Below are 26546 nucleotides of genomic sequence, written 5' to 3'. Positions count from 1 at the left end.
CAATATACAAGGTGACTTCAACAAGTTTATGGAAAGTGAAATTGAAAAACAAACAAAAATAAATATTATATAATATATATGCTTTATTTCTAAAAATAAGTTCCATCAAATTTAAGATGCTTTTCCAAGTGATGATACCCATCGTTTAGTCCATCTGTAAAGAGATGAGGATCCTGGAAACTTAACCATATCAATGTAATCCTTTTTGTATTATAAACTGAAGAAAAATACATACCCTTTAAAGACTTTTTTTAATGTCTAGGAACAAAAACAAGTCATAATTATCCATAATTAGGCTGTAGGATGGATGCCTAATGATTTTCTATTGAAATTCTGGCATAGTTACTGTCCTGCACTGTCCTGGTAGGGAAGCACTCTCTGGTGATGCTTTCCTAGGCACTTTCCTGCTAAACTTTGGTTAACTTTCCCAAACCCTCGCCTAATAAACAGTTGGTATCATTCTTTGGCCTTTCAGAAAGGCAAGAACAAATTTCCTTAACATCCACAAAACTGTGGCTGTGACCTTTGCTCTTGGCTGGATCACTTTTGCTTTGTCTGTACCACTTCCAACTCTTGCTAACCATTGCATTGATTGTGCTTTGTCTTCAAGATCATATTGGAAAGACATGTTTTATTTACTGCCAATTTGTCACAGAAACACATCAAGATCTTGATCCCACTTGTTAAAAATTTCTATTGGAAACTCTGCAGATGATCTAGGCACAATGGCTTTGGCACCCAACAAGCGTGACGTTTACTCCACTTTAATTTTTTAGTCAGAATTGTGTAGGATGAATCAATTGAAATATGATCTGTGGTGCTGGGTATTTTTTCTGCTGTTAATCATAAGTCCTCTTCAGTTAGATCATGAAAAAGATAATTTTATCCTCACAAATTGATGAGAATGATCTACCACTGCTGGCTTCATCTCTAACCTTGTCTCATTGCTTCTTACAGAGTTACCCATTTGTAAATGTCTATTTGTTTGTAGGCATTGTCTCCATAAACTTATTGTCTCATAAAGCATTAATGATTTTGCCACTTTTTTCATCCATATTTCACCATAAATTGGATTTTTTTTCCTGCTTCAATTTGAGCAGAATTCCCATTCTTTTGATATGGACTGATTTCAAACTGATGTCTTATCCCTTGTGATGCCTCAGACTTGTTCTTGTTCAGACATGTTGTAACAAGTTAATATGAATTTACTATGGTAAAAAAAAGGGAAGTCAATGCTGTTTTGTCATAATATTGCTTAACATTTTGAAGACCCCTCATATATCAGAGTCATTGCTCTTTTAGGAATCCTAAGAGACACGGTAGTTGACTTCACATAGAAAGACAATTTACTTTTTTTTTTAGATTTATTTATTTATTTGAGAGGTAGAGATACAGATGGAGAGAGGGAGAAACATTGAGAAAGGTCTTCCGTCCTCTAGTTCACTCCCCAAATGGCCACAAAGGCCAGAGCTGGGCATATCCGAAGCCAGGAGCTAGGAGTCTCCTCTGGGTCTCTTGTGGGTACAGAGCCCAGACACTTGGGCCATCTTCCACTGCTTACCCAGGCCATAGAATAGAGCTGGATGGGAAATGGAGCAGTCGGGACTCAAACTGGTGCCCATGTGGGATACCTGCGCTGCAAGCGGAGGCTTAGCCTGCTATGCCACAGCACCAGTTACCTACTCGATTCTCTTGAGTGAATGAATTGAGTGGTTTTGACAATAAACTCTTAACATGGTTTGAGTTGCTGTCATCAGAGATAGTTAATATCTGTATCCTGCCAGACTTGGATTTCTGATATATGGAAAAACACCATTGGGAAATTTGGTGTAACATTTTAACAATAATTATTTGACAGTCTTTCCAGTAGAATAAAGGCATTGCAATGAAAACCCATTTTAACGTTAACATAATTGCTTTGACAAATTAGGATAATAGTCAAAAGACTTTTGCACAATTTGCTAATCTGACCTAGAAATGCAAAAAGTATTGAAAGGGAATAAAGAGAGATGAGAAAACATTTCCCTGGTCTGTGACATTTCTTTTCTGATACAGGGTGATTGTCATTAATTGACTAAGAGGCAAATGATCGAAGGAAAAGAAAAGACGTTTATTCTTGCTTTCCCTTAATTTCTAGTGGCATTGTCACTTGTAACTTCCCAAGAACTAATTAGTGCTCGTTCTCAGAAGAACCAGCTCCTTTTTGCCCTTGAAAAAGCTCTATTTCTTTAAGTGAGATCCATCTCTAATAGATGACAGTGACTAAGAGGAAGCTCGTCAAACTTTTGGAATAGCTCTGAGCCTCAGCATGGGCTAAGGAGGCCATGTTTTGAATGAGTAGTATATAAAAATTGACACAATGTCAATGAAACATCCTCAAGAGGAAAGAGAATCCAGGAGGGTAATTCACTGCATGTCTTTGTTCTCAAGCCATCAACACATTTCATTCAGGTTCTCTATTAGGAGCAAAATCATTGCTGAATTTAAACTAAACCTTCAAGTTACTCACTTGTAACATATTCCTTGCTTCGTAACTGTACTTTTATTTTGATAAGCCTAAAATATAGATATTATTTAAAGTCACCAGTGATGAACTGATTTTTAATCTGTGAGTGAACAAAAACCAAGGTGTTACAATATTTTAAGGAATAGAATTTGCCATCAGCATCATCTCAGTATCATTTCACTCAGAGATATTTAGAGATATTTACTCGCTTACCTATTATTGTCATGAGTTTACAAACCACAGAAAAAGCAAGAGAAATCACTTACAGTGTTTGCTTAAAATACATATTGGGGCCAGCACTGTGGCGCAGCTGGTAACCCATTGCCTGCAGCACTAGCATCCATATGGGCACTGATTCATGTCCTGGCTCTTCGACTTAGGATCCAACTCCTTTCTAATATGCCTGGGAAAGCAGCAGAAAATGGCCCAAGTGGCTGGGCCCCTGAACCCACGTGGGAGACCTGGAAGAGGCTCCTGGCTACTGGCTTCAGCCTGGTCCAGACCTGGCCATTGCAGCCATTTGGGGAGTGAACCAGCAGATTCATTAGCTCGCTCGCTCTCCTTTTCTCTCTGTAACTCTGCATTTCAAATAAATAATGTTTAAAGAAAAAACCACAGATTTCCCAATATCACATTCACAGATTTTTGATATGGTAGATCTGGAGAGAGCCAAGCTCACCTAAATTATCTGACTGCATTGGATACAATTTAGTAATGAAAATAAATGTGTGAAAGCACTTTACAAATTACCAATGATTATCCCTGGGATTAGCAAATTGGATTTAATCATTTTTAAGTTCACCACCACTTCTAACTTTGTGAGGTTCTTTAAATCACCACTAAGGGAAGCCTAGCACCAGTTGACTTGAGCAGAGTATTTATATGGTGAGATAGCATGTGCATAACACCCTCTTCTTAGAATTGGAATTTCTCCATCACTCTATGTGGTGCACTGTGTCTAACAGCTCTAAGCAGAGGCCCTGTGAGAAGGCCTGCTTGGCCTCTGAGATGTTAGCCTGTTTGGGTCATGTAATTCCAAGACACTCTGGTGTCCATGAATAACTTATTATCTATTTACTCTATCACTAGTCAAGTATTTTGAAGGTATTTATATAGTTGCTTTCAACCATCTGTTATTTTAACATATTCTGTAAACTTAATTCAAAACAAGTGTCCCAGTAACGTCCCAACCTCTAGCTCTTGAGAAGTTTGTGATCATTGTTCTACTCTCCGTCTGTAGACTTCAAGCATTCTTCCCTTGACTTTCACATTTTTATAGACTGGAAAGTCTTTTATTATTTTATGTCTGATTATTTACTTTTCCTTGGCAGTGGCATAGCGAGCATAATATTCTTGTTGAAAGAGTTTGGAATTTAAAATAAGGCAGGTCAATGTGTGTCCAAAATCTGAAATATGGTCCTTTCTAGCTGAGCAACCATGGGCAAGTTTCAAACCTCTTGTACCATCAGTTTCTATATTTAAAATGAGAACAATATCTACTTCATTGCACATATGTCATCACCTGTGAGAATGACAGTCTATATCAAGTACCTAATACCAGTAGGCCCTTCATAACTTTAAGTTATTTTTATTATGAACATATGCATTGAAAGGAAATATTTGAGCAGCAATTTGGAAGGAATTCTAAAATGAATAAAATCAATTCTTCTAATTACTTTAGGAGCATAAAGTCATCCAGAAGAAAATGAAATCAGATTTGGTCATTCATTCAAAAAATATTAATTGGTACCTACTGTGTGTGAGGAATTCTTCTTAGAGTTGAGATTTGGGGTAACCAAATCAGTCAAGTTCACAGGAGACAGACAATAAATACATAAGCAAATGGACAAATAAAATAATCCTAGATAATCCTGGAATGAAACTAGTTCAGAATAGCAGGCAGGGACCAGATTATATAGGATGTGGTAGACCATGGAGGAAAGCTTGGATTTTATGTTAATTGCAGGGAGCAGCCCTGGAGATGTTTGGCAAAGCAGTGCTAAAGATTGATTTAGGCTTTTGGATTTTTTATGATTGTCGTTGGGAGAACAGTCTATAGAAAAATAATGGAAGGTGACAGCCCAGATGGCCATTGTAGTAGAATGAGCAAATGATAATGGTAGCATGAAAGAGAGTGGCAAGTTCACAGATGTGATATATAATGAAGATGTAACTGAAAAAACTTGTTAATGGGTGCCAAGTGGGAAACATTCAGAAAATAGAATCGAGGGTAACTCCCAAGATTTTGACTTGATAGCAAGTGTTTCCTGAGTAGGGAAATACAGACAGGGGAGGAGGAATACAGTATATTGCAGTGGTCATAGGCATGCCCTGTAGATGCAGATTAAGTTTTCACCCACCTTCATCCATTGCTAGCTAGTGTTGGCCAGGTTGCTTAGCATATGTACCACAGTTTTCTTTTGTGAAAAACTAGAATGGTAGTAGTACCTGTCTTGGAAGTGTGCCTTAGTAATTAGATGATTAAATGCTTACTACAGTGTCTCATCATGGTGTTAGTTACTAAGGGAGGGGGAAATCCAAGTGTGACTTTTTGTACTTGTGAAGTTTGGGATGCCTTTTAGATATCCAAGTGGAAATGCACAGGCAATTGAGTATTCAAGTCTAGAATTGAGGAAGAAGTCAGGTGGAAAGATATAAATTGGGAACTCATTAGCATATTGATGGTATTTAAAGTACTGGCACTAGTTGGAATTACCTAAGAAAAGACCACAGTAAAGCAAATAAAAGAGAACCAACCCTGGGACACATTTGCCATTAAGGTCCTGGCTCAGATATACTTAAATGTTACAGAAAATAGCTTAAGAATCTAAGTGAATTTATTATCCCATTCCTTTTTTTAGGGGATGCCCTATTCCTAAGTTAATTCATGAAAGTCTCATTTGAAGGTCTGTATCACAAACTGTCCTGTATTTTGTAGTTCACATATATCTTCCACATCAGATTATAGGATTCTCACAATAAGATTATGTTGCACACTTTTTTTATGTCCTGCACTATACCTAACACAGAGCAGTATACATCAGCTCTCTCAGTAAGTATAGGAATAATTATTTTTTTAAACTTTATTTAATGAATATAAATTTCCAAAGTACAGCTTATGGATTACAATGGCTTTCCTCCCCCCATAACTTCCCTCCCACCCACAACCCTCCCCTCTCCCCTTCCATTCACATCAAGATTCATTTTCAATTCTCTTTATATACTGAAGATCAATTTAGTATATATTAAGTAAAGATTTCAACAGTTTGCATCCACACAGAAACATGAAGTGAAAAATATTGTTTGAGTACTAGTTATAGCATTAACTCGCAATGTACAGCACATTAAGGACAGAGATCCTACATGAGGAGTAAGTACACAGTGACTCCTGTTGTTGACTTAACAAATTGACACTCTTGTTTATGGCGACAGTAATCACCCTAGGCTCTTGTCATGAGTTGCCAAGGCTATGGAAGCCTTTTGAGTTCGCTGACTCTATTATCAGCCCTTAAGGCATTCGGATCTGGCAGAAAAGCCCATGAGAGTATTTCAGGCATGGAAAGCCAAGACACTCTGGGAAAAAAAAAAAAAAAAAAAAAAAAAAAAAAAAAAAAAAAAACCTAAATGAAAGATCTCTGCAAGTGAGATCCCAGTGGAAAGAACAGGTCATCAAAGAAGGAGGTGCCTTTCTCTGAAGGGAGGAGAGAACTTCCACTTTGACTATGACCTTGTCTAAATGTGGAATAATTATTTTTAACAATTTTAGGTGAATAATCTGTCTTTTGATTGGTACCATATGAAAAGTACCGGATACTGAGGACATAAATCATTTTGTTGTAGTGAGGAAGATAAGCTGAACTCATTCCATTGGCAAGAGTTGGGGAGAGGAATGTAAATATAACTCTATTAGAAAACCAAAGACGAATCCAGGACTCATAAGTAAACTTCCATTACTGGAGCCTGTCTTCCTCTACTATGCAAGGAACAAATATGTAAAGTGAAAAGATAATGAGGCTTTAGACTTGAGCAAATTTCTGCACAAATCTGATTCATACAACTTACGTGACCTGAACAAGTTACTTAACTCATGTGAACCCATCCTCTCATCTTTAAAATAGGTATGATAATATCACATACCTCAGGAAGTTAGAGAAGTCTACATGAGTTTGTGCCTGGCACAGTTTTGGTGCTCATATACTGGTTTTCTTATGTCTCCTACAAAATAGTCTATATCATGGAAGATTGTCTGCACTTACCTGCTTGTTATTCTCAGTACTCAGATCACAATTATGTACAATCATGCACTGTCCAGCAGTAGATATACATTCTGAGAAATCCTTCTTTAGGTAATTTCATCATTGTGAAAACATTGTAGATGTACTAATACTAGATGGTCTAGGTCAGTCAGTCACTCAGCACAACGTTTGATGTGGTCGAGAAATGCAGTAAACACAAGAGGTGTGATCATAGCTGCTATCAGGAAAACATAGCCTACTCATTTACAATGACTTCTTTTGTTAATATATATAGAAGGGATATACTCAAGTTATTGAAAAAGAAACATAGTATAGTAAATACCTAAACCAGTGACATAGTGGTTTGTTATAATTATCAAGTATTATATACTTTACATAATTGTATGTACTGTACTTTCTATTACGTAGTTCAGCAGTTTTGTTTACATCAGCATCACCACAAACATGAGTAATGTATTTCATGATAACATCACTAGAGGGTAGGGCATTTTTTCAGCTCTATTATTATCTTGTGCTACCACTGTGGAATATGTAGTCAGTCATTGACTGAAACACCATTATGCAGCACATGACTGTACCTATAAAACTCAGTTTCTTCTTAAAATAAGACATAAAATGGAAATGGTGGGTTGTGTGAGTGTGTGCATGCATGTGCATGGGAAACAGATCTGTGGATCCAACAGTATACTGCACTATAAAAATGTACTATTGGATTTTACATAAGCTTATTTATTTGTTTCTAAATGAAACTATGAGACAAGTCTTTAACATGCAACAGTAGGGATTTGCTACACTTTGCCAATTTTTGGCTTTTAAACAGAACTAGCATCATCCAGAGGCAAAGACAGTTATGGTCTCATTATTTCCTACTCCCCAGAGGATGACTGTGTTAATTAAGTACATTTAAAGGGGAAAATACATCTCTTTACTGTGTCCATATAAGCTACTCTTTACTTCTGAAGATTGTTACAATTTATTAACTGTGAATTATTTCTATTTTAAATAAACTCTTCTTTTCCCACTCAAGTTGCCTGATATAAAAGTTACATAAGATTACAAACCATCCATTTGGCCTCTTGAGAATATAAATTTGAAAAAAGAAATCCTGCAGCATTGAACCTCAGAAGAATTTAACAGCTTTTGTGAATCTAGTACTGATGCTCATTTTCAAGCCAGGAGCAAACATATAAATCATGTTCAGCACAGTGTACCTGTCTTTAGAAAGCTGTTCCCAGCCATGTATATTTATTAGTTTTTCATGGTTTCAAGCAATATGTTTTCATCGCTCTCTGGTTTTTGTTTGAATGCACACAGACATATTCCTCTTACAAAACCTCTCTGGTACATCATAAAACACAGCCTTTGGGGATGATTATTTTCCCACTTATGTCCTTCTGCTGTTTCTGCAGATGATACCTTTAAAATGGTGTCTTTTGCTGTCCATAGATGTTTACAGGTTTCCTTTTGCCACTTATCAAGAACTGTGAAGAGTTAGATTTCACTTGCAAGCAAAAAATGAAGTCTATCACACTTTCATTGGTGTTGGCAGAAGGCATAACACTTCTGGGTCAGAGAGAAATGATTTTATCAGAATAGTGATATCTGAGCTGGTTTGCTGAGTTCTAGTTCCTATGAGGTGATATGAAGAAGGCCAGGTGATACCTGCACAGGAAACAAATTATTTTATGAAAGAGAAACTAAATTTTGGTAACCCACATGTTTTATAATTGGCAGTAAACTGGAATGACCTTTGCTCCAGAAGTAGTTATTGTCTGTTTGTAATGAAAAGTAAGCAAACTTGTCCTTTGTTCCAATGGAAGACATTATCTTCAAGGCTGTTTAAAAATATTCTTGAAAAAACTAGTCCAACGCAAAGAAAGTCAGTACCTCTGCTCATTACACATACAGAATGTGAGATGGCCATGAGCTGTTTTCCAGTACCACTAGGCCTTTTTCTTCATGGATATGTGTTATAATTTAAGGATGCTTTCCATAAATGAGTGTTTATTTTAATAGGGGTTTATTACTATGTGCATGTAATCCCGAAATCACTTTGATCTCTTGAAAATGTCCCCAATTCTTTTCTTTTAACAAAATGGAAATCATTTTTAGTTTGTGCTAAATTTACTTAACTTTTGCATACCTCAGTTTACTGAGTAAAATGAATAAAGAGTAGTACTTCAATGAGTTGTTGAGTAGATTAAATCTATTTTTAGGAACTGGCTATGGAATTATGACAGAAAATCCTCTATTCTTCAGACTTCATTTGCCAGCTGGAACAATAGGTTCACAGTGTAGCAGAGATTAGGGATCAATCTGAATTCTTCTAAAAATGATATCCATCTCTGTGTATTTGACTTGGGCATGAGGGATGGGAAGATATACAAGGATGAACAAGTCTAGAGATGTAATTAAAACATGAGGACTACACTATCTCTTACTATCTCTGAGATTCCTGCTAAATGAGTAGATTTTAGCTACTCTTGCCACAAAAAAAAAAGTTTGTTTTTTAACTAGGTATCTATGTGAGATGATAGATATGTTAATGTACTACATTATAATAACCATTTTATTATCCACATGCAACTTAGGACTTAACATGTATACCTTAAATGTATACAATAAAATTTATTTTTAAAAAGTTAAAAGGAAACCTGTTGAAGTAAAATGGACACTATGAGAAACAGTGACTTCATCAGTCCTTGTCCTGACTGTTGATGTACAATTTAATACTTTATCCCTTTTAGTATTTTTTTTGTTCTACTTAATACTATTGGTTGAACTTTGTAATTAACACACAATTATTCTTAGGTGTTTAAATTTAACTGAAAAGTGATCCCTGTTAAATATAAGAATGGGAATAAGAGAGGGAGGAGATGAACAATTTGAGACATGCTCAATCAGACTTGCCCCAAATGGTGGAGTTAGAAATGTGCCAGGGGATTCCAATACAATCCCATCAAGGTTGCATGTACCAATGCCATCTCACTAGTCCAAGTGATCAATTTCAGTTCGCAATTGATCAAATGATAGGATTAAGGGTAAAGGGATCATCACATAAACAAGACTAGTGTCTGCAAATACTAACTAATAGAATTAAAAAGGGAGAGAACAATCCAACATGGGATTGACACAAGAGTGTCAATTTGTTAAGTCAACAACAGGAGTCACTGTGTACTTACCCCTCATGTAGGATCTCTGTCCTCAATGTGTTGTTCAATGTGAATTAATGCTATAACTAGTACTCAAACAGTATTTTACACTTTGTGTTCTGTGTGGGTGCAAACTGTTGAAATCCTTACTCAATATATATTAAATTGATCTTCTGTATATAAAGAGAATTGAAAATGAATCTTGATGTGAATTTAATGGGAGAGGGAGCAGGAGATGGGAGGGTTGTGGGTGGGAGGGAAGTTATGGGGGGGGAAGCCATTGTAATCCATAAACTGTACTTTGGAAATTTATATTTACTAAATAAAAGTAAAAAAAAAAGATACTTCAAAGGCTTGGTCTAAACCCTTAAAAAATGTATATTCATAATATACTAGATTTGGTCAATTCTTATGATCCAGAGGACACTTTTTATACCACAATATGTTGCCATATCCATAGATCAATCATAATTTTTTTTTCTCATGCTTTCTGAATATATGATTCCTAGGTTAAGTGTGTCTCAAATCTGTCTCAGGAACATTAATGACAATGTGACATCTTTGAGAATTGCAAGCATGATTTCTGCTCTACAGTATGTTGGCTCTTACACTAAGAATTACATTGAACAGAATATACCAAGTGATAATAAATGTCAACCAAGGCTAAAATCAACCTAATTGAGAACACAGAAAATTATATTAACTTGCCACTAACGAGGATTTCAGTCTGAAAAAACAACAGATTCAAGTATGTTTGAAAATGTTCTGTGAGGTTTTACAAATGGTGAACATATTTTAAACTCATATTTGAATCTCAAAGACATGGTGACTACATCTTTTGCTTTTCAGGAATTTTCATTGGTATCAACAAGATTCAAGCTGTATCATAAGAAAGAATTGGGTGTTGTCTCAATCTCTAGGTAATTTAGAAGAAGCTGAAGAGGCTTACAAAATGATTAGCAAAAGCTGTGTGTTGTGTCTTGGCCTTGTCCAAAGGCCAACATGCATCCATGCCAGTGCATGAGTGTGAGGAGTCCAGTTCAAAGGCTAAGCTGTATGCACTTAACTGAAACCTGATTTAACATATGCTCCTGACTCCAATATCACTCCATGTTTATTTGTTTATTTATTTTTTGTAACATTAGCCTGCAATAAGAACCCAGTCCTCATTCAAGCATTTACATTTTACCCTAAGAAGTAGACTTAGACTCCTACCATTGTTGCACTGAAACAAACACAGGTTAAAAACATGCTTTTTTGAATTAGCGCCTTGGGAATTTTCTTTAGTATATACTCTGCCCCCCAAAAATCAATTATCCATAAAGTAACTAATGTTAAAATCACACTGGGGAAATGATTGATCCTTAACACTGGAATCAAATATAGATTGATACCAGAATTAAGATCCTGCATTTCCTGAAATATTTATTTACAGTAGCAGATCATATCAAAAGTATTCTGAAAAAAATACTACAAGCTCTCTATTGAACATTTAGAGAGCTGCAAAATAAAGGAAAAAAGAATGACTAGTAAGAAGAGTTCAGACAATAGTCTTAAAACTGCCTAAAGATATTTAGAATTCATATATAATCTTTACACAGACATAAAGAGAAAAACATGCTAATAAAAATTTCTCTAACTCTAACTGAAAGTAAATGTACAGTCTCTGGAAATAATAAACTGATAATATAATCAGGGCAAGCCAAACAATGGATATAATATACAAAGTCAGGAAGTGGGGTAAAAAAAAAAAAAAAAGTGCAGCCTTTTGTTGAAAACATTGTTGAATCCAGGCACCTACTCTTGCTCAAGTTGGTTGATCCTCTTCATTTTTTGTTTCTATTCTCGTGTGTTTGTTTTCCTTTTCTATGGATGCAGAAGAAAGGGAGCTCTTATATACTCTTGGATTTTGTAATAATTTTACATATGCTTCCTTTTTGGTTTTTTGTTTGTTTTGCCCCATATCAAATTTTTAGGAGGAAAAAAAACAAGATATATAACATGGTCTCATGAGAAAACCAGATCACAAAGCTGTGAAATGAAGAATTTCACTCTGTCAACCCATTCTGCTCTCTCTAGGAGTTCAATTACAGTATTGGCTCTTATCTATTCCACTGAGCATTTACTGAGAATATCAGCTATTATAGACTACTACCTAGCTACATGACCATATTGTTCCTTCACATTTATCTGAAATCCTTTCAAAAATTTCAATGAAGATTTTTGTTCTGTTCCATACTACTGTCATTTATAGGAAAGCTTTGTTATTTTACTTGAATGTGATAGTGAGTAGACTTTTTATTTTCTCAGAGACATACTCCTCCCCTGTGGCTATTTCTGAAAAGTTCTGACTTTCTTCACAACTTTTTAATACCCATAACTCCTTCATCCCTTGCATACAATGTTCATAATAATTAAATTATAAAATATTGCAATCAAATCTCATTCCTAGAGCTTATTTAAACTCTCCACTCTTCTCAAAGTTTGTGAGGTATTTTGGAAACTTGTCTTTACATTGAGTTATGAAATAAAACTAAGACTCAAACAATGTAGTAAAATCTTTTCAACATTTGCCTTTAATTCATTGATATGATGCAGAGCCTCATGTGTGCATCTCCCTAGAAACCTTCATTTTAACAGATTTTTTTTTTCAGTACTCCTAACATCTTAAAACTTGTTCAGACACCACCCACTCGCCCTCTGACACCTTCTTCCTGATTGGAAGAGGCATTTATGTATGAGTCACCTCCTGCCAGCTTCATAGGAATTACATAAAAGCAGACTGCTAACCATCTTGGCCTAAGGACAGAAAAATCACATTGAGTGTCAAAGAAAAAAATCATTGTTGCAGTGGAGACTCACAGTAGAGCACTTTAGGATCTTAATGCTCAGAGGACGTCAAACCTTAGTCAACACTCTATATCATGAATGAGTCAACTCATGGATGCTATGCTATCATCAGTTGGGATCCATTACTTGGCCTAATCAAAATCCATTTCAAATGTGTTTTGTTGTGTGTGGTAAACAAAAAATGAAAGGTTAATTCACATCCTGGGATGATTTTACATATACTAGTGGGGAGAATATGTTTTAAGAAATAAATTTATATGAGAGTATTTCAGAAAGATTATGTAAAAACAGAAGTAAACCATGCTTACTTTGGAACACAAATTTTGAAATCCATGCATAATTTGAACTTTTTGAAGACCTCTGTATACATGGATTTCAAATTTTTTATATGAAATCAACATATCTTTTTATTCCATTTCTCACAAACTTAGAAGCCATCTCTTATGAGCAAAACTCATATCCTTTCATGATGATACAAAATATTAATGTGAAAAGATTTAAAAGACAGGGTTTGTGGCAGAAAAGGTTGTTCTGTGTTCTAAAAGATGAATTTGAAGACTTTCCTATATAGTAATTATATCTAGAAAGTATACTAGTCAAGACATTTTTAGTTTTCTTGTATCTAGACAAGAAATCGTAGACTATATGGAAATATGGCATTAAATCCTTTCTTCCTCTTACTGACTGTGTGGGTTTTAGCAGGTCTCAAGATATCTGAACTTAAGTTTCTTTAAATGTAAAGAGTAAAATAGTGCATGTCGTCACTCTCTTGAGTTATTGTAATCATCAAATGAGATGGTATGTTTAAGCTTTTGGAGACTTTTAAGCAATAACATATATAATGTTATATCATTTTATCTCAAAATCATATCTGCAGCATTCTAGGATCCTCACTAACTGTTCTTTTGGTGAGACAAAATATGGTGCTACATTGAAGCTGCTAGGAGTGCTTGGGGGTGACAATTCACTCTTTTCTTTCCACAAGGGTGATTGTAGGGCTCCTGAGTTGACTACTCTTGGGCAGGATCACCAGGAAGGCAGCTCATAAAGAGAATCCTGGGAGGTTTCATTATTCCATATATCCCTTTCCTGTGCTCCAGCCTTCCCATCCGCCCATTCAGATTCATGCAACTTCAAAGAACACCACTGCATTTCTCCTAACACCATGCCCTCATATCTTAGAGCAATAGGATTTTTCTCAGCTGTCAGTATCCCTAAATCAGTATCAGACTATCTTAGGAAATTGAATGTGACACAGATCATCACTGCCTGTTGGGATTGGAAATTTGGATGACACAGCTCTTCAGTGTTCATAGTTGGCTTGCATAATGGCCAAGGTTTGGGGAGGTGAGGTGGGAGTTGACAACAAATGTTCTGAAATGCACATGTATTTGTGCTTCTGAGAATGATAGATTTTTAAAATATTCTCTTCCAGTTTGTATACTAGGCTTTATGCCTTTCTTGAAAAGGATAGCACACAGAGGACAATAAATGTACATATTTAAGGCCAAACAAAGACTTCTTACACTTTTTTCCGGGGGAAACAGTTTGAAGTCCAGAAGCAGAAATTATAATGCCCAAAAAGTGGCCCTAACAGTTCCCAAATGGGACATGCTTCCCCAAGTAGAACCTGTGAGATGCTGTCAGACACAATCGGAGATTGTCTTTCATTACAAGTGAAGTTTTCTGATGAGGGATGTTAAAGGAGAGTTATAATGTAACACATTTTTTTCTTTTTTTGGTTTCCCAGCCTTGTTCAGTATAAAGTAGAAAATAATGAAAGAGTTGGCAATATGACCATAGTCCCAACTTGGGTTTTCTGTGAATGTGCCAGTCAAATGACAGGAAGACAGACATCACACAACCCTGGTATTATCTACAACATTGAGTAAAAATCAGAAGTGGGAGAACTTGAAATAATATTTTAAAATGTATTTCCTCAAAAAAATCATGATTCAGAATTTGATGAAAGCAGATTTTTTTAGGGTTATCTAGTTACTCTCATTCAAATACTTTTCTGTAATAAAACTTTGGTCAAAAGAGAAGACACGTTTTCCCAAGGCTAGACTGAAAGCATTTAATAGTGGATGAGAAGCATTCCAATGTTCACAAAATGCAAGTAATATGGCACACAAAATTATCCAAACCATGTGCCCCTTCTTCTTCTCAACTAAATAAAAATAAGAAGTGGCCAGGGTGTTATTGGATACATCCTGCTGGTAATACTATGCTATCTGAAGAAACAACACTTCCACTCCCAGTTTAGTCATTTTTTTTACAATTTTTCTTGAAATGATATTAGTTTTTACACAATCCATAACAAGCTTATAAAACAAACAAATAGAGATTTAGTTTTTGTTAATTTTGTATAACTATTTAATCTCTAAAATACTTTTGTTCAACTAACAAAGAATATTATAGCTGTTTTTATGGAAGGCCTTTTAAAAATTCACTTTCCAGGAGCAGGCTCTTAGCTAGGAACTAAAATTCCCACATCTCACTCTGGAGTTCCTGAGTTACATTTCTGGCTTCAGCTCTCGAATCCAACTTTCTATAATACAGACCATAGTGAGCAGTGGTGATGACCCAGGTAACTGGGCTCCTGCCACCCACATGGGAGACCTGGGTTACATTTCCAGCTCCTGGCTCTGAACTCAGTGTAACCTTCTAGTTGCAGGCATTCAGTAAGTGAACCAGTGGGTAGGAACACTAGCTCTCGGTCACTCCCTCCCTTTCTCTCTCTGTTTCTCTCTGCTTCTCAGATGAATAATAAAGCTATTAAAGAATCCACTTTCTAAAGTACTGTGTATATTTTTAACAATAATTTGGAACATAAAAAGAACAAGATGGATGCTGGCTTCCTGGACAGTTCAGTCATACGTTAGTTGAGAAGATCAGGTATGAAGTCACAGCTTCTGTGTCCAGAATGTTGCTGGTTTTCTCAAAGTTAATTACCTCTATTATGCTGTTGTCATTACATTCCAGTTAAAGGGCACTGTAGTTCTTTGTAGGTCTGTTCAGTTAAGGCAGTTGATCATCATAGGTTCAGGAAATGACAATTTTAACTGCCAGGCCTTCTCCTGGGTTAGGGGTGGGGAACATCCAGCAGGCAGGTCCACAAAATCATTTAGTCTAGTCCTGCCAAACAATTGCTGGCAGTACTTGAAATTGAAGAAATCTATACCAGGCTAATTTTTAAGTTGATATTTTATAAATATCCAAATGGCCCTTGAGCAAAAAAAAAAAAAAAATCTCCCCACCCATGTAGTCTCAGGTAACTAAAAGGTCATTGACTGACATGTGGGTCGCTGAGAGCAAATGACTACCTGGTGGCCTAAACAGAAAAAAAAAAAAAAAAAAAAAAAAAAAAAAAAAAAAAAAAAAAAAAACAGCAATGGCATTTTTCCATTATTAGAATCACCTTACCAACTATAACTCAAAATTTAAATTAAGTCAGTGATTTATTATTAGAGGAAATACTGAGGGTGATCTGAGGTTACAAAGTAAAACTTATTTCAAAGATTAGATCACTGAAGTTTATTTTTTATGCTTCATCCGCATAACTGCAGTCCCTGCACCAATTAAACATCAACATCTGGCATGTATTCCTGACTTCTTCCCAAAGGAGAGGCCTGTTACCAAGAACTTTATAAATGGTTTTATCTTGAGAATGAAAAGAGCGTCATGTAATGAGGTGCACACTACTGATCCTGACCAGATGAAAAGTAAGACAGGCTTAGAGAACAAAGTGGAAACCAAGATGGTAATTATAAAAGAAAATCTAGTCAAAGAAGAAACACATGCCAAGCTTTCTTCATCATGGAGATAAATCTCACCCCTATTTTTGCTCTGTGAATATACCTAAAAGGAGAAAGCTCTAGCGCCAATAGGAAGGTTGCACCTGCCACCACCACAAATTAATAAAACAAACACAATCATAGCAGAGGACCATCTGATGCTCATGACGTTCCTTTACAGCATGCCTGATTACTCATTAGGAATCAGAAGCCATCTAAACTATGTACACCTTCACCTGTACATCTAGCACGTCCTGCTGACACAGACTGGAGGGCACTGAGTACTGCATTGGCTCCTACTTTTCACAAAGAGATGAATAGCAAATGTTTTAACAGCAAATTTTGAGAACAAAAGTTTGGTTCTTTTATGGGAAATATATTTTTGTGGCATTTCTATAAATCAGAGCTCATTCTAAAATGGAATGGATTACTCTTATTCAATATAGTACTAAGATTTTAGCAAGAGCAATTAGGAAGAAGAAAGAAATTTAGGGCCTCAGAAGTGGAAAAGAGGAAGTCAAATTATCCATATTTGCTGATGACACAGTGTTGTACATGGGAAAACCTAAACATTCCATCAAAAAGCAGTTAGAATTGATAAATCAATTCAGTAAAGTTTCAGGTTACAAGATAAACATTCAAAAAGAGTAGCTTTTTAATGCGCTATTAATAAACTCACCAAGAGAGAAATCAAGAAAGATATCCCATTCACAATAACTACAAAAAAAATCAAATATTTAAGAATAAATTCAAACAAAGAAGGAAGAGCTCTACAATGAAAATTATCAAACATTGATGAAAGAAATCATCAAGGACACAAAAAATGGAAAGATAGTCCTTGCTCATGGATTGGAAGAATCAATATCATTAAAATGTCTGTACTACCTAAAGCAATCTAAAGATTCAGTGCAATCTCTATTAAAATACCAGTGGCATTCTTTACAGAATTATAAAAAGCAATCCTAAAATTCAAAAAAAAAAACCCACAAACAAACAAACAAAAAAAACAAATAGCCAAAGAAGTCCTGAGCAAGCAATATCAAACTGGAGGCATCACAATACTGATTTCAGAGCATACCACAAAGCTATAGTAAGGAAAAGAGTTTATTGCTGGCATAAAAACTGATATATATATCAGTGGAACAGAATAGACAGCCAGAAGTTAATCCACATAAAAATAGCCAATTGATTGGATAATCTCCTCAATAAATGGTGTTGGCAAAACTGGATATATATGAATGAAACTAGATCCATACCTCTCACCATAGTCAAAAAACTCAAGATGGATCAAAGACTTAAATTTAAGACATGAGGCTACAAAGTTACTGGAAAAAAATGTGGGAGAAACTCTCCAAGACATAGGTGTAGGGAATGACTTCTTGGACTGGACCCGCAAAGTGCGGGCAACAAAAGCAAAACTAAACAAATGGGACTATATCATACTCAGAAGCTTTTGCACAGCAAAGGAAACAATTGATAGAGTGAAGAAACACCCAACATAATGGGAAAAATATTTGCTAGCTACCTATATGACAAAGGATTAATATCCCAAACATATAAGCAAATTAAAAACTCAAAAACAAAAAACAATCAGTCCAGTTGAGAAATGGGCAAAGGACCTCAACAGACAGTTCTCAAAAGAAGAAATACAAACTGTTCACTAACCATTGAGGAAATGCAGATCAAAATGGCAATGAGATATCACCTCAGCCCTGTCAGAATGGCTGAAGCACAAAACAGAGTAACAAATGCTGCAAGGATGTGGAAAAGAGGAATAGTTATACACTGTTAGTGGGAATGAAAGTGCATCCACTGTGGAAAACAGTGTGTAGATTCTTAAAAAAACACAAATAGACTTGCCATATGGTCCAGCGAGCCCAATATTGGATATATACACAAAAGATATGAATGCACTGTATTTAGGAGATATCTGTACCACCACATTCATATTTGGACTCAACCAAGATGTCCATCATCAGAAGAATAGAGAAAATATGGTATATATATATAGTGGATTATTATTCAGCTTTAAAAAGAATGAAATTCTGTAATTTGCTGCCAAATGCACAGAACTGGAAGATGTCATGTTAGTAAAATAAGCTGGACATAGAAAGACAAATACTGCATGTTCTCCCTTATATGTGAGTGCTATCATTTAAAAAGAAGGAAGGAAAGGAGGTAGGAAGGAGATGACTGTGTATATCAGTATTGCTGCAAATACAGTTTTGTGAAACTTTGTTTTATACCTTTGTCAAACCAATGATTAAGAATGTTTTACTACCACAGTTTTAATGATTTGTGATTATTTTAAAATTTACTGCATATGAGTGGGATGGTCCTTTTTCCATTCAATTATTATTTATAGCCATTGTCTATATTCCTACTAAGCTAGGGTCTTTTTGCTTTTTACTTATTAAACTTCTTAGTGAAGTGTTAAGCCTTTTTACTGTTATGCAAATTTAAAATGTTATCTCAAATACTAAAATAAGGTAGGGAGAAGAAAGGAGGGTGGCAGAAAATGGAGGGAAGTGGAAGGAAATAACATTAGGTTCTTAGAAACATATATACAAACCATATTGAATCTGTTAAAAACAAATTAAAAGGCCGGCGCTTGGCTTAACAAGCTAATCCTCCGCCTTGCGGCGCCAGCACACCGGGTTCTAGTCCCAGTCGGGGCGCTGGATTCTGTCCCGGTTACCCCTCTTCTAGGCTAGCTCTCTGCTATGGCCCGGGAGTGCAGTGGAGGATGGCCCAAGTGCTTGGGCCCTGCACCCGCATGGGAGACCAGGAGAAGCACCTGGCTCCTGGCTTCGGATCAGCATGATGCGCCGGCCGCAGCTGTCATTGGAGGGTGAACCAACAGCAAAAAGGAAGACCTTTCTCTCTGTCTCTCTCTCTCACTATCCACTTTGCCTGTCAAAAACAAACAAACACACACACACACACACAAAAAAAAACAAATTAAAAATTAAAAATTTTTAGAAAGAGAAGAGGGATAGGAAAAAAAATGGAGTGGATTGCCCCAGCTTATCAAGGCCCATGTGATGGCTATGAAGTCATCAGCCAGGGCCTTCTGTACTCTGCATTAACTGGCCTGGAATTCTTTAACCTTTAAGTAAACAAAACAGATGACTAAATATGCTTCAGAATCTTGAAATTATACAAGCTGGGATAACAGTACTACTATTTTTAATTATTAAATAAAAAAATCTGATGTTGAAAATGGGAAACTGATATTGATCTTGTAATTTTCTTGTTACTTGTAATAATCAAAACTTTATTCACTCAAAAGAGAGATCAAAAGAGAGGAAAAAAAAATAAAGAAGGAAGCTACTTCTCCTTAGGTAAATTAATAAGACATAAGTAATTCGCAAATATCTTGTGAACTCATCTTCAGTATTACATGATGCTTGTTTAATTGAGGGGGAAAATTTTAGCAGCTGAACCTCAGGCCAAAATTCTAGAGGTTTTATGAGGCAGAAGAGTACGATTAAAGCATATAATAAGCATCTATAAAGAAATAAAATGAAAATAAGAACATGATAAGAATCATATTTTGAAAATTAACAAATTATTTTTGCTTTTTTTTTGCTTTTATAACTGGTAAGCAATTAAAAATACAGCTTAATCACAGTGAGTAATGGCAAAAACTACTAGGATTTTGTAGATAAAGCATAAGACCCCAACAAAGTTTTTTTTGGTAAGGGCCATGTAAATCTGAAGAGCAAAACCCCAGGAGTACAAAGCATAGGCAGTAACATGTTCATTTTTCTATTAAAAGAGAAATGAACTAAAGCAATAGTTTTGAAATACCAAGGTTAATAATGTCTAAGTTTTATTCTACAACTCTAACCTGCTTCTCTGTGGATATCAAGGTATAATGACGCACCTTTAGTTCAGTCGTTAACAGAAGACTTTCTAGTGAGGTTCCGGATGCTAAGCATCTCCAGTTTTTACCCACTGAGGGACTAGAAGAGCGTCTCTATGAAAAAGCTCCTAAGATCTTTTTCTTTTGAGTTGTATTAATACACTTTCCCATCATCTCTACCAAAGCACAGCCCACACAAAGTTAATACTACCCATTGTAGGGATGTGTATTTTTTAACTTCATATTGACTGTATTTTATAGCTCCATCTTTTTTCCCTTTTCCTTAATCATTTATATGTAACATTCATAACATTCCTTGTTTAAACACAGCTGTAATAATGTTAAATCTTCTTTTTAGAATTATCAGATATTTAGATTTTATTGTGTTGATTACGTTCCAGCTGGTAGGATTTGTGCAGATTATGTCATCCAAAACTTAACAACCCTATGAGGTAAGTATTGTTACCATTTTTATCAGAATAAAAAACTGATACAGGAAATTGGCATACAGAATACAGGAACTTGCCAAGGTAAATTCTTACTGTCCTTGGAACTGAAATTGAAGCCCGGGAAGCCTTCCTAAAGAAACCAAACCATTAATTATCTTATGAATAGCTTTCCAATTAGAATATTGTCAAAAGTCGCAGGAAGTTATTCTGGTAGTTTGACTTGGCTTGAAATCCTTGTCTTATGTTAGATAGCTTCTATATCTAGCTTCTTCAGATTATTTGGTCATCTCTGGCTTTCCATCTTAAGGGTCACCATCCTTTTTCCTTGTCCTAATGCCCCTCTGTTTTCCCTCCACATGATCAGTCCAGAGAGCCAAATTGGTCCAAAGCAATCTTTTTCCTTCAATTTTAGTTCCCTTTCTGGCTACAGAACTATACTTCAACTGCAGGCTTAAAAATGCCAGCCCAGAAACATTCATTCATTTGTTCATTCACCAGATGTTTTATCTCTTATCTTTGTATTAATCAAAAGTAAAAAGAAATAAAGTAAAAAATAAATAAAAAGTTTGAGTGTCTACTATGATCACTGGGCAGTTAGCAGTGACTAGGAGAGGCAAACCCCTTTTCTCATGCTCCTGTGTTTAGTTGGAGTCGACAACAATGAACAAGTAGGTATACACATATAACATATCAGTACTGATGGTGCTGAGGACCAAACAACATAGGGCAAAGGAGAGAGGGAAATCTGGAAGCAGAGGATAGGAGAGTGTTGTTGCTAAGCTTATGAGGATGTTCAGGGTAAGCCCTCTGATAAGAAAACATTTGAACAAATATAAAACAGAAATGTGAATTTAAAATGTAATCTGTGGAAGAAATTTAGGAGCAGAGAGAAAGAGCAGCAACAGCAAAGACCTGGAAGTAGAAATAATCTTGTGTTTCTCTAATAATAAGGCCTGTGGGCTGGAGCTGTGTGAGAATAAGTTGATACCTAAAATTGCTTGGCTTATCTATAATTCAGTCAAGAATGGCATTTGGCCTTAAACACATGAGCCACTTCCCGAAAGCTTAGAGTATATTAATATTTTTATGAATTTTATTTAGTGCTTTATAGTTTAAAATCATTTTCCCAAATATAACCTCATTTTTCTCCTCAAAACCTCCTGTCACTGAGAGAAGAGTCTAGTGTGATAATCCTGGCTGTGAAAAAGACATGACACATGGTAGGCACTCAGTAAATGTATCTTGAATTAATGAGTTGATTTAATTCCACAACACAACTTTTAATTTATCAACTTTGTCACACTGATTATTACTGAATATCAGAGGTTATATTATAATGTGTCAGTGCTTCCAAGGCTATGGAGATGTATGTTGGGCTATTTGCCTCCACCCTAATTTGTATATGTATTTATTTTTATGGTGCTTCACACTTTTTCTAACTCTTCCATTAAGTTCTGTAGCATTTTCCTGGCAATCAGTTTCTCTGGGCTCCTAATTTATCACTATCTAATCTATTCTATTCTTGGAAACCAGATCACAAAATTTGTCAGACCCACATGTAAAATAAATTAAAGTGACTCCAAATAAGAGCCAATGAAACCTTTTCTCAAACAATAAATTTGTCTTGGTCCATTTGTGCTGCTGTAACAAAATACCATGGAATGAGTGATTTATGAACAATAAAAATTTATTTCTCACAGCTCTGGAGGCTGGGAAGTTCAAGATTAAGATATTCGCATGTAGGCCGGCGCCGCGGCTCACTAGGCTAATCCTCCACCTTGCGGCGCCGGCACACCGGGCTCTAGTCCCGGTTGGGGCACCGGATTCTGTCCCGGTTGCCCCTCTTCCAGGCCAGCTCTCTGCTGTGGCTAGGGAGTGCAGTGGAGGATGGCCCAAGTGCTTGGGCCCTGCACCCCATGGGAGACCAGGAGAAGCACCTGGCTCCTGCCATCGGATCAGCATGGTGCGCCGGCCGCAGCGCGCCTACCGTGGCGGCCATTGGAGGATGAACCAACGGCAAAAGGAAGACCTTTCTCTCTGTCTCTCTCTCACTGTCCACTCTGCCTGTCAAAAAAAAAAAAAAAAAAAGATATTCGCATGTACGGTGTCTGGTGAGGATCCCATCTTTATGGTTCTAAGATAGCACCGTGGTGTTACACCCTAGCAGGAGGACAAATGCTATGTCCTCACACACAGAAGGGACTTGGAAAGGAGCAAACCCACTTCCTCTGCCCATGATTGTTCTACTCTTGTGACTTAATTACCCCTTAAAGTCACCACCACCTAAAATTATCACATTGGCAATTAAATTTCAATATATAAATTATGAGGGACACATTAAGGTCACATTACTATTTTCTTCCTAACAACTTTTCTGATCTCATAAATATTGTGCTTATTTCTACATTTGCAATTAGTTTCTAGTTGATTAAAGTTGCTAGGCAAAATATCACCCCTGGGCTTTTTCTTCAGTTGCCTAGAAAAATACTATTATAAAGCATTTCAGTCCACCTAAAACAGTTTCCACAATCTGATCTGAACATTTGCAGGTTCTTCATTGAACTAAAACTGATCTCATTTATCTGTAGTATCCACAACTCACAGGTTTGTCTGGGCTCTCTGAAGCCAGGACTCTCATCTAGTACTGATGATATAGCCACTTGGTACCACATGATTATAAATGTGCCTCTTGCAATGAGGTACCCTTAACGTGTCCTTTCTGTGGAAGCCATTATATCCACCTGTTTGCTGCCATAGAAGTTTTCAAATATTATTTTTCTGATTGAGAATTATTATGGGTTTATCACTTATTAATTTCTTCTTTCACTCTTATAACAAATAACTATTGGTGGCCTACTATGTACCAACTGCTGCTCTGGGTCTTGCATATCTAGCCTTTTAAAGACAGAGGTTATATCTACTGTCTTGGAAAGCTAAATGAATGATTCTAATGGAGAGGGCTAAATGATTGGTTACAAATAGACATATACCAATAGTAACATAAATAAATTTTATTAATACAAAAGAAAGCAGGGAAAACAGATACAGAGTAATAAGCTAGGTGTCTTTTTAAAAGAGGGTGGTAGGTGTTGGCATTGTGGCATAGAGGGTAAGGTGTCACCTGCTGTTGCAGGCATCCAATATGAATGCCAGTTGAGAGTCTCAGCTGCTTTGCTTCCTATCCAACTCCTTGCTAATGGGCCTGGGAAAGCAGTGGAAGATGGCCCAAGAGCCTGGGCCTCTGTACTCACATGGGAGACCCAGAAGAAGCTCTGGGCTCCTGGCTTTGACCTAGCACAAACCCAGATGTTGTGGCCATTTGGGGACTGAAACAGCAAATGAAAGATCTCTCTGTGTTTTCCTCTCTTTCTGTAAATTTGCCTTTCAAATAAATAAATAAATCTTTGTTAAAAAGAGGGTGGTAATAAAAAAATAAGTATGTGAGTCAATGGAAATGTTAATTATATTCACTTAACCATTTAAAACATGTTGTACACTGTAAATGTATATAATTTGTCATTTATCTTTTAATAAAGCTGGGAAAACTTTTTAATGAAAAAAAGAAAGAAGACAGAGTGGTTAAGGAAGATTTCCCTAAGGAGATCGTGTTTATGAGTATCTGAGGAAAGTATGTTTTTTAAAAATTTATTCAAGAAGCAGAGAGACAGACAGACAGCGATAACTCCTATTCAAATATACTGGTTCATACTCCAAATGCCCACAGTGGCAAGTGCTAAAGCTGGAAGCTGGGAGCTGAATCCAAGTCTTCCATGTGGGTGGCAGGGTCTCAACTACTTGAGCTGTCATCCACAGTGTCTCAGAGTCTGCATTGGCAAAGAGCTGGAATAGGAAGCCAGAGCAAGAAATTGAACACAAGCACTGTGATGTGGGACCCTTAAGGGTGTCTTAACTGACATCTTAACCACAAGGCCAAATGCCTTCCCTAAAAGCATATCTTCAGAGGACATAGCAAGACTAAAGACCTTGATAGGAGAATGACTTGGTATGTTCCAGGAATAACACTAAGACAAATATGTTTCAAGAAGAGTGAAGGAGCGTGTTAGAAGATAAGGTCTGTGACAAGGGTTAAATAGTGTAGGGGCTTTTGAACATCAGTTGTTCATGATCTTGTCGACAGTACATGATGTGTTTGACTTGATGTTGTTTCTGTACAATTTTCTGAAAGCCAGTGTAAAGGATATAGAGCATCCATGAGAAATAATTTTCATAGGTATAATTCCTATAGCCTTTTAATAAAGTTCAGGAAAATATATAGATATGGAAGCACTCATAATTGTATATTCTAATTTTTTTGCTTATTGAAGTTAAATTCACTTATATAAAATTATTTTAAAATGATTCAGTGACGTTTAGATTATTCACAATGTTGCACAACTACCACTTCTATCTAATTCAAAACAAGTTCATCACTCAACAGGAACCCATTACCTATTAATCAGTGATAACCCCTCTCCCCTTACCCCAAAAAGTAGCATTCTGCTTTCTGTCTATGAATTTATATACTAAATTCTAGATATTTCATGTAAATGAAATCCTAAAATATGTGAACTTTTATGTCTGGCTTCTTTCACTTAGCATAATTTTTGAGGTACATTCATATTATAATATATATCAGCACTTTATTTCTTTTTATAGTTGACTTGTATTCCATTTTATGTATACACACACATATATACACACCACAGTTTCTCCATTCATCTACTAGCGGACATTGTGATTGTTTCCACCTTTTATTGTTGTAAATAGTGCTTACTATGAATGTGTGTGTACAATGTATTTATGACCAGTATTTTTAGTTCCTTTGGGTATATACCTAGAAATGGAATCACTGAGTCACATGGTAATTCTGTATTTGACCTTTTGAGGAATCATAAAATTGTTTACCACTGTGGATGAACCATTTTATAATCTGAAAATACTCTTATTCTTAAGCCATTTGTACATTCTATAAGCACTTGCTTCCTTATACCTTATCTTTCCTAGTTTGGAGCTACTTACTGTAGATATAACATTTTTCCTAAGGTGACAACCTGATTAGATATTTCTTCCAAACCAACTGAAAGGACTTTTACTAGAAAAATTAAGGAAAATAAAATTAATAAACTATAAAGTAAAACTTTAGAGGCAACAACTTTAAGTTGTATAATTCATAACCCAAATGACTATAGCCATGATATCAATAAGATACATAGATAGAGACAGTAAATAATTAGATATCTCCTACTGATGATCCTATTTCTCTAGAGAACCCTAAAGAGTAATACTCTATCATGGTTTGGATGGCCGGATGGACAGATAGGGAATTGGCTTATGTGATTATGAAAGCTGAGAAATCCCAAGATATGCAGTCATGAAACTTGAAAACAGGAAAGTCCATGATGTAATTACTGGCCAAGTTCAAAGGCCTGAGAACCAGGAAAGCCAATGATGTGCGTTCCAGTTTGAGGTTGGCAGGCTCTATTCTCAAGAGTTGATGCTTCAGTTTGAAACTGAAAGCAAGGAAAGATCAGTTCCCAGATCAAGGTAGTCAGGCAGGAACAGTTCCCTCTTATAGCAAGATGGTGATCCCTTTTGTGATTCTCAAGTCTTCAACAGAATGGAGGTCCCACCTGCTTTAGGGAGGACAATCTACTTTACTCAGTCTCCT

At 36.1% G+C, this 26546-nt stretch overlaps 1 protein-coding gene across 1 annotated transcript in view; it reads left to right on the top strand.

Moving 5' to 3' along the window:
- LOC133765277 (bifunctional heparan sulfate N-deacetylase/N-sulfotransferase 3) overlaps nucleotides 1–26546 on the top strand; it is a 167085-nt gene that overhangs the window by 19153 nt on the left and 121386 nt on the right. The gene's annotated exons all lie outside the window — the stretch shown is intronic.

Source organism: Lepus europaeus, chromosome 8 (genome assembly GCF_033115175.1).
Source record: "Lepus europaeus isolate LE1 chromosome 8, mLepTim1.pri, whole genome shotgun sequence".
NCBI classification, from domain to species: domain Eukaryota; kingdom Metazoa; phylum Chordata; class Mammalia; order Lagomorpha; family Leporidae; genus Lepus; species Lepus europaeus.
The sequence above is the reverse complement of the archived record's forward strand: the minus strand, read 5'-3'. Positions and strand labels throughout refer to the sequence as shown.